The following is a 9,839-nucleotide window of genomic DNA, read 5'->3' on the forward strand; positions in this document are numbered from 1 at the left end:
TACAACAGAATGAAACACTGCCCAGTCCAGTGCCATCCTCACAATCATTGTTATGCCTGAGCCCACTGTTGCAACCACTGCGTCAATCCATCTTGTTGAGGGTCTTCCTCATTTTCGCTGACCCTCTACCTTACCAAGTATGATGTCCCTCTCCAGGGACTGATCCCTTCTGATAACATGTTCAAAGTACGTGAGATATAGTCTCACCATTCTTGCTTCTAACGAGCATTCTGGCTGTGCTCCTTCCAAGACAGATTTGTTCGTTCTTTTGGCAGTCCATGGTATAGTCAATATTCTTCACCAACACCACAATTCAAACGCGTCAATTCTTTGTTCTTTCTTATTCATTGTCCAACTTTCACGTGCATATGAGGCTATTGAAAACACCATGGCTTGTGTCAGCCACACCTTTAGTCTTCAAGGTGACATCTTTGCTTTACAATACTTCAAAGAGGACTTTTGCAGCAGATTTGCCCAATGCAATGCATCGTTTGATTTCTTGACTGCTGCTTCCATGGCTGTTGATTGTGGATCCAAGTAAAATGAAATCCTTGACAACTTCAATCTTTTCTCCGTTTATCATGACGTTGCTCATTGGTCCAGTTGTGAGGATTTTTGCTTTCTTTATGTTGAGGCGTAATGCATACTGAAGGCTGTAGTCTTTGATCTTCATCAGTAAGTACTTTAAGTCCTCTTCACTTTCAGAAAGCAAGGTTGTGTCATCTGCATAACACAGGTTGTTAACGAGGCTTGCTCCAATCCTGATGTCTCGTTCTTCTTCATATGGTCCAGCTTCTTGGATTATTTGTTCAGCATACAGATTGAATAAGTATGGTGAAAGGATACAAGTTTGACACACACCTTTCCTGACTTTAAACATGCAGTATTCCCTTGTTCTGTTCGAACAACCGCCTCTTGATCTATGTACAAGTCCCTCATGAGCACAATTAAGTGTTTTGGAATTCACATTCTCTCCAATATTATCCATAATTTGTTATGATTCACACAGTCGAATGACTTTGCATAGTCAATAAAACACAGGTAAATGTCTTTCTGGTATTCTCTGCTTTCTTCAGCCAGGATCCATCTAGACATCAGCAATGATATCCCTGGTTCCACATTCTCTTCTAAATCTGGCTTGAATTTCTGGCAGTTCCCTGACGATATACTGCTGCAACTGCTTTTGAATAATCTTCAGCAAAATTTTGCTTGCTGGTGATATTAATGATATTGTTCAATTATTTCCAAATTTGGTTGGATCACCTTTCTTTGGAATAGGCATAAATATGGATCTCTTCTAGTTGGTTGGCCAGGTATCTGTCTTCCAAATTTCTCGGCATAGACAAGTAAGCACTTCCAGAGCTGCATCCGTTTGTTGAAACATCTCAATTGGTATTCTGTCAATTCCTGGAGCCTTGTTTTTCACCAATGCCTTCAGTGCAGCTTGGACCTCCTCCTTCAGTACCATTGGTTCCTGATCATATGCTACCTCCTGAAATGGTTGAACATCAACCAGTTCTTTTTGGTATAGTGTCCCCGTGTATTTTTTCCATCTTCTTATACTTCCTGCACCGTTTAATATTTTCCCCATAGAATCCTTCACTATTGCAACTCAAGGCTTGAATTTTTTCTTCAGTTCTTTCAGCTTGAGAAATGGTGAGTGTGTTCTTCCTTTTTGGTTTTCTCACTCCAGATCTGTAAAGATTACAGCCTTGGAAACCCTATGGGATAGCTCTACTCTGTCCTTGAGGGGTGCTATGAGAACAAGTTTTTGGTTGCTAATTTTGGTGAGTGGTCATTGCCAATTTTGTTGGATTTTGGGGGGAAAAAAAGTGAAGGCTTAGAAGTGTGATAAATTTTCCCAAGTCCTGGGAGTGCATAAATACCTTTAAGAATTTGGTGAAGTTCTAGAGTGGCTAAGGTTGAACTGGAGTCTTACTGTAGACACCAGCACCAGAAGAAAACAGCAGTGACCCCGGGTTGCAGAAATGTCTGATTTATGTAACAGGTATATCCCCCAAAGAGTTCTATATAATTGAAAATTTTATACATTGAATTAAATTTTAATTGCACAAACGTCCACCGTACTGCTATAGCTAATTCTATAGTAAAGAAAGATGCCGGCGGGGAGCATGAATGCGTTCTTCTCGTGAGTTGCCATAGCACCTAGCAACTGCTTTGTGTGTTCAAAATGTGCCTTATACATTCGAACTATGCCTGTTTATTGATTGGCTAAGAGAAAAGGTCCTTGAATCCTATAAATTATTATTCTCGAATTTATTTTTGTTAATTTCGTCTTTCCGCATTCCGTTGCTCCTTTGCAAAATGGAGGTCAATTTGTACGAAGGTGAAGTCTACGACAGGAAAGGATGAAGTGACATGGAAATAGATTTGAGCAGATGTAGGTGTGGGAATTTTTATGACTATTGATTGCTTGACTCTGCTTTCAGTTTCCATTGATTTGTTGGTGTCTACTGGATTTACTATAACTGAGCTTTGTTTGAGAGCCAAGATTTAAACTTTCCCTGCAGCAACATCTCCCTTATGCAAAGGTTGTTTCCCTGAGACCTCAACTTATCCAGGGAACAACCAAGAACTGAGAAGTAAGCCAAGGCACCTCGTAGCAACCAAAATAGTCATTGCCATGTCTCCACTGTAATGTCCAGGAGCTTATTTAAAGTGGAGTGCCCTCTGGAGCTCTCCTCATATAAGCCAGTTGCCATCGAGTCAGGTCCAACTCATGGTGATCCCATGTGTGTCAGAGCAGAACTCTGCTCCATAGGATTTTCAATAGCTGATTTTTCAGAAGTGGATCGCCAGGACTTTCTTCCAAGGTGCTGCTGGCTGGGCTCAAACCTCCAACCTTTTGGTTAGCAGCTCAGCATGTTAACCATTTGTGCCAGCAAGGGACTTCTCTCCACAGAGAATTCTAGTAAGCTCAGTTGTGTGGTTTTCCAGTGAGGCATGTTAGAAGCAGCAAATTTGTTGAGTGGTTAGGAAAGGAAGGCTGCTCAGGGCTCAAAGGGACACTGACACCCCCAAAAACGATACTTGAAAGAAGGAGAAAGACCAAACAAACAAAATCCTGTAAAAATAAGAATCGAGGAATCAAAATTGGGAGGAGATTTGATCAGGCCATGCAGAGGCAAAATACCCTATACTGAACTGCAGTAAGGGCCTCGTTTCATTTTATATTGTGGGAGAGGACTTGACATTCAGCATGGTAACCCTGAGACACACAGAAAAGAATAAAACCTGTTCGGGAAACTGCTGAAGGAGGTGGGAATGTACACAATACATTTTTGAAAGATTTCCAGTCCAAATGGTTTTGTGGTTGTTCTTTGGATGTTTGGAAGAGTCGATATTAGTAAATAGGAAAAACCAGATTCACAATTCATTTAAGTATACCACTTATTCCCTAATGAACTGGATGAATTAGACATTACCACATTTTGAGTAAAGCATGAAAATCTCTTTAGAGGTGTCTTGTGCTACAAATATCGCTATAGTGGCAATAACGTGATTTAGGAAGGGGGAGGAGAGAGGAATGGGGAGGAGAGGGAAAGGAAGGGGAGTGGAGAAGAGGGGAGGGAAAAGGAGAGAGAGACAGAGACATAGTAGTAACTCAACATGTTTTTGCCATTCCATCTTCCTTGCCATGTTTTTCCCAGCCACATATGCTTTCGATTTCTACATAGTGATAACCACGGCACATATATATATATTGTGCTTTTATTTTACATATCATTCATCAGACTTACTCCCCATGCACCTATATAATAGTCATAATTTTCATTTTGATCAAAAAAACAACAGTCGACTTGACTCATGGTACCCCCGTGTGTATTAGAGTAGAACTGTGCTCTATAGGGTTTTCAATGGCCGGTTTTTCAGAAGTGGATCACCAGGCTTTTCTTCTGAGGTGCCGCTCGGTGGACTCAGACCTCCAACATTTTGGTGAGCAGCTGAGCGTGTTAACCATTTGCGCCATCCAGGGACTCCTGCATTTTGATGGCTGCCTAATATTCCACGTTCCGAAATAACTTTCAACTTCACTAATTATCCTTAAATAATACCGTAATCAACATCTTCACATGTATAACTTTTCTGTCCTTTTATAGTTTTGAAGTACTCTTAAAAGGATAAATTCCAAAAAATGGAATTAGAAATATGTCTAAAGTAAAAGAAGAACTGTGTTTGAAAAATGACCTGCTTTATGAGGTTGGGGCATAAATAAGGTGGTAACACTAAGCAAATCCCTCCTTCCAGATAAGCAGATATCTAACGTCTCCCTGCATCCGGACTCCTCCCACTCTCCTGAGTTGCCCAAGAACCTGTGGATTCACTCAGTCAAATGCTTCACAGAGGAAAAACGAGAGAATTTGACAATCATCCCTGTAGAGGACACTTCATGACTTCTTCAGTTACTCCCTTACTATGTCACAGATGACCCCATGCAACTAATGAGCAGACGCTCATAGCTCCTACACTGTGAATGTACGCCAGCCACCTTGAAGGGGGCCCAGGGGGCATTATTGCTCATCTATTGATGGTCCAGTGGTAGAAGTCACACCTTCTATACAGAAGACCCAGGTTTGATTCCTGACCAGTGCTCCTCATGTGCAGCTGCCACACGTCTGTCAGTGGACCCTCGCATGTTGCTATGATGCTGAACAGCTTTCAGCAGAGTTTCCAGACTAGTTGGACTAGAAGGAAAGGCCTGGCCATCTATTTCCGAAGATCGGCCAATGAAAACCCTACGGATCACGACAGTCTGATCTGCAACTGATCATTTTCTGTCCTCACAAGATGCTTTATGGGTCATGACACCTCCATTATCAAATAATTTTAACCAGGTCAAATTAACAGTATTATTTAGAGATTGCCTTTAACCTAATCCTGATCTTGTTGAACAAGTTATAATGTACAAAACAATGTGAAAGAATAGAGTTGGAAAGGCAGTAATGAGAAAACATCCACAAACTATACATTATGAAACTTTAGATGTATGGGAAGACCCAGTTACACATGAGTGACATACATCACTACAGTGTGTGACTTCTAGATTAAAGCCCTTCCTTTTTACTTTAGCTAAAAGAATTTCTCCATCAATAACTTACTACTGCGCCCTCTGCTGGACGAATCTTGGTACTATTTTGTGAGGCTACACATAGGCATGACGTTTCGTAATCACATCTATTCAAGCAGAAATTTCATTTCTTGAACTCTGAATAATATTTCAGTAATTAGTTGGTTCTATTCCACGCCAATCTTCTAATCCTCTTAAAATTACTGATAAAAGAATCTCATCTACAGAAGATTCCAGACAAGGGTAAACATTAGCTCAGTACTGTTTAGTATTATTAACTGATAGGAACTCCTGCTCCTTGTCCAAAAAGGACTCATCATTAAATATAATAAAGTAAATAAGGATTAATCTTTTAGGAATTTCCCAAGTCTCAACAAAATACATCATGAAGCTTTCCATTAAAGTATTTACGTTTGCAAATATCCAAATAACCACAACTACAGTCTCGTTTTATTTCATTACTTCATTTAACCCGTATTAATTCTTGCATAGTAAGATGGGTTTTGAGGACACTGACTGAAATAATGTCTGGTCCCCATTCTGAAGCTGGGCCTGCTAGGGATGCCCTGGGAAATGGACCTTTGCTTTGCCTAGCTTCCAAGAAAGAATTAAGGACTGTTTGGAGTGGTTTGGGAGTCCCTAGGTGGTGTGGTATAAACGGTTAACATGTTCACCTGCTAACTGAAAGGTTGGAAGTTCAAGTTCACTCAGAGCCACCTCAGAAGAAAGGGCTGGCGATCTTCTTTCAAAAAAATTAGCAGTTGAAAACCCTACGGAGCACAGTTCTACTCTGACACACGAGGGGTCAGCATGAGTTGGAGTTGACCTGATGGCAACTGGTTGGGTTGGTTTGGGGTTGGTTTAGTGCCATTTATTTGATCCAGGCGGAGGGGCTGGCTCTCAGCCAGCTTCTCCACGAGTCAGGGGACAGGCTGTCGAGCCGATTCTGATTCACAGTGACCCTATAGAACAGAGTAGAACTGTCCCATAGGGTTTCTAAGGCTGTAATTTTTATGGAAGCAGACTGCCACATCCTTCTCCCTCAGAGTGGCTGGTGGATTCGAACCACTGACCGTTCGGTTAGTAGATGAGCGCTTAACCACTGCACCACCAGGGCTCCTTGACTAGAAGGCAACTGGTTCTTTAATGGAGCCCTGGCGGCATAGTGGTTAAGTGCTACAGCTGCGAACCAAAATGTCGGTAGTTTGAATCCACCACCCGCTCCAAGAGCGCTATGGGACAGTCCTACTCTGTCCAAATCGACTCAATAGCCACGGGTTTTTTTAACAGGGTCGCTAGGAGTCGGAATCTACTGGACCGCAACGGGTTTTTTGGTTTAGTTCTTTAATGGCAAGATTTATAGAATGCCACCAGATGGCGCCAAAACACAAGTAAAAATCCAACCTCCTCTAGCCTCCATCACAGAATAGTTTCTCTCACTGGTCAACCGTTTTGAAGAAACTGGTCTTCCCTTTCAAACGGGGTTGTCAGTTTTTAGGTGTTGAGTGATTCCCACCACCAATGTTTTTATGCAACTGAATTAAAATTAATAATTATTAAAACTCAGCCTGGAAGATAAAAAGTACAGGACCACTTCTTCAATCAGCTACAGAATTCCTATTCACTGTAGCAGCAAGTGGGTGGGAGGGAGAATCTGCTGGCTTCTTGCCTTCTTTAGCTAGCTTTTAGCTGGCCACCTGAAAGAAAGGGAAGCCCTGGTAGCGTAGTGGTTAAGTGCTACGGCTGCTAACCAAGAGTTCAGCAGTTTGAATCCGCCAGACGCTCCTTGGAAACTCTATCGGACAGTTCTGCTCTGTCCTATAGGGTCACTATGAGTCGGAATTGACTCGACAGCAGTGGGTTGGATTGGTTGGGGTCTGAAAGAAAGATAATTCCATGCCTCCCTTACCCTTGTGTTGGCCAAGTGATGACACTTTCGCCATCACTAGGATGTGAGTAGAAGCATTGTGGGTAACCCTAAAGCTGTGAGTCTCAACCAGAGGCAACCTGGTAAGGTCTGGAGACACTTCTTTTTATCTCATCTGGAGGGTGGGTGCTACGGGCACCTAGTGGGCAACGGTCAAGCATGCTCCTAAACAGGCTACAGTGCACATGTCAGCCCCCACCACAAGGAATTATCTGCTCCAAAATGTCAACAGTACCTAGATGGAAAACCCTACCTAAGAGGGAAAGGGCATGTCCTTGGTTTCCCCTTTCCCCTTTCCCACTAGCTGGACGTTAAGTATAGCGGTACGCCATCTTGGACCAGGTAGGCCAAGGCAACAAACTGGGGATGGTGGAGCTATAATATAGGTGGAATTTAAGTCTCTGGTCCCATGGAGCTGCCATACCATCCTGGACTCCTTACACACAGGCTGTTGTGTGAGAGAGAAATGCACTTCCCAACAGTGTGAGCCACTCTTCTTCTGGGTCTCTGTGACAAGAGCTGAATTAACAGCCTACCTAATACCCAAGGTACTCATAGTACCCCAGTAACAGCTCTACCTGAAACACACCACACTAGGCCTGCCTTGGTCAGCCTTTCCCAGACCCCCTTTGCTCTTTCTCCCTGCTGTCTTACTCCTTTTCTCTCTTTCCTTCCTCTCCTGATGTAAGTTCCTTCCCCCAAGGCAGAGTTTTCACTAGGCCTCAATCTATACCAGACTTTTCCCAGAAGACAACAGTCTCCTGTTCCCCCACCACTCTATCCATAGGTCCTCCCACATCCTTTTTTTTGAACAGTAGAGGAAGAATCCTTTTACTTTAATACATGATTACCTTTGTTTCTCATTTTTGGAAATTCTTATCATCTCGTTAATCCTCCAGATTAGGGGTCAGCAAACTGCAGACCACGGGCCAAATGCAGCCTGCAGTCTGGTTTTGTAGATAAAGTTGTATTGGAACACAGCCAAGCTCATTCACTTATGTATTGTCTATGGCTGCTTCATGCTCCAAAGGCAGAGCCAAAAATCTGGCCCTTTACAGAAAAAGCTTGCTGACTCCCATCTTCAACCTCCACTGCCCTAGGGGGCATCCTCCCGGGTATACTTCAACCTCATTTGCGACTTCAGCACTTAGATGGGTATTTCAGTTTTAGTCCATCTCCTACTTTCATTCTTTGAGATTCAGCATCATCTTACCACGCAACTGACACCTTCCTTCTCTGTTGCTGTTAGCCACCCTCCAGTCAACCCTGATTCATGGCAACTCCAGGAAACACTGCTCAGTCCTGTGCCATCCCCAAGATCAGTTACAGATTAGACAGTTGTGATATATAGGGTTTGCGTTGGCTGATTTTCAGAAGTAGATTGCCAGACCATACTTTATACCAAACCGCAAACCCAGTGCCGTTGAGTCGGTTCTCACTCATAGCAACCCTACAGGACAGAGTAGAACTGCCCCATAGAGTTTCCAAGGAGCGCCTGGTGGATTCGAACTAACGGCCCTTCAGTTAGCAGCTGTAGCACTTAACCACTATGCCACCAGGGTTTCCCCATGTCTTAATTTGGAAGCTCCACTGAAATCTGTTCAGCATCATAGCAACACACAAGTCTGCACTGATAGGGAAGTGGTGGCTACGCGTGAGGTGCATTGGCTGGGAATCGAACCCGTATCTCCCACATGGAAGGTGAGAATTCTACCACTGAACCGAAATGTTTATTGTCTATGCTTTACCCAACAGATTGTTAATTTTGATATCAGAAAAAAAGGTCTTGTTCACCTCTGTATATCCAGTAAATCTGCTGTCCAAGAGAAATATAATGCATGCCTCAGATGTAAATTTTAAATTTTCTAGTAACTGTATGTTATGAATTGAGTTGTGTCCCCCCCAAAAGATGTGTTGAGATCCTAACCCCTGCCCTGGTGAATGTGGCCTTGTTTGGGGAAATGGGATTTTTCTTCGCAGATGTAATCAGTTAAATTAAGGAAGTCATGGGGGGGAAGGGGGGACAGGGTGGGTCCTAGTCTCGATCCCTTCTGAATGGCATTTTATAAAAGGACAGGGAAACAGAGTCACACACACGAGGGGAAGACAGTCACCATGTGACTGGAGAGGCAGATGTATCTGTAAGTGAGAAAGGAACACCAGGATTGCCAGCAGCCACCAGAAACTGGGAGTGAGACATGGAACGACCTTCCTCTTTCAAAGCCCACAGGAGGAATCAACATGGCCGAGACCCTGTTTTGGCCTTTTAGTCTCCAGAACTGTGAGAAAACAAGTCTCTGTTCTTTAAAGTCACTCACCTTGTGGTATTTTGTTATGACAGCCCTAGGAAATCAAGACATCGTATTTAAAAAGTAAAAAGATGCAGGTGAAACTCATTTTAATCATATGTTTCATTTAACCTAAACAGTCCTTACCCAACATGTTAAAAAAAAAAAAAACCACTACAAAAAAAAGATTGAGCTATTTTGCATTATTTTTGTCATATTAATTCTCAGAATCCAGTGTTTATTTTACACTTACAAGCCAGCTCAATTCAACTACCACATTTCAAGCTCTCAATAGCCACATGTGGCTCGATGCTATCACATTGGATGGTGTAGAAAATAACAGGTGGCTCATCGGAGGCATCCAGTAAATACTTGTTGAAAGAGTTTAAGTCTATCTTCTACATTATTTTGACTGTTTTTTTTTTATAGTATAGACAAGGAGTACTGGTGGCACAGTGGTTAAAGTGCTCGGCTGCTAACTGAAAGGTCAGTGGTTTGAACTCACCAGCCACTCCTCAGGAGACAGATATGGCAG

At 42.7% G+C, this 9,839-nt stretch overlaps 1 long non-coding RNA gene across 1 annotated transcript in view; it reads right to left on the reverse strand.

Annotated features, from left to right (window-relative positions):
- The window catches only part of LOC126069706 (uncharacterized), a 119,641-nt gene that overhangs the window by 107,929 nt on the left and 1,873 nt on the right, over positions 1-9,839 (reverse strand). The gene's annotated exons all lie outside the window — the stretch shown is intronic.

This window comes from Elephas maximus, chromosome X, assembly GCF_024166365.1.
Source record: "Elephas maximus indicus isolate mEleMax1 chromosome X, mEleMax1 primary haplotype, whole genome shotgun sequence".
NCBI classification, from domain to species: domain Eukaryota; kingdom Metazoa; phylum Chordata; class Mammalia; order Proboscidea; family Elephantidae; genus Elephas; species Elephas maximus.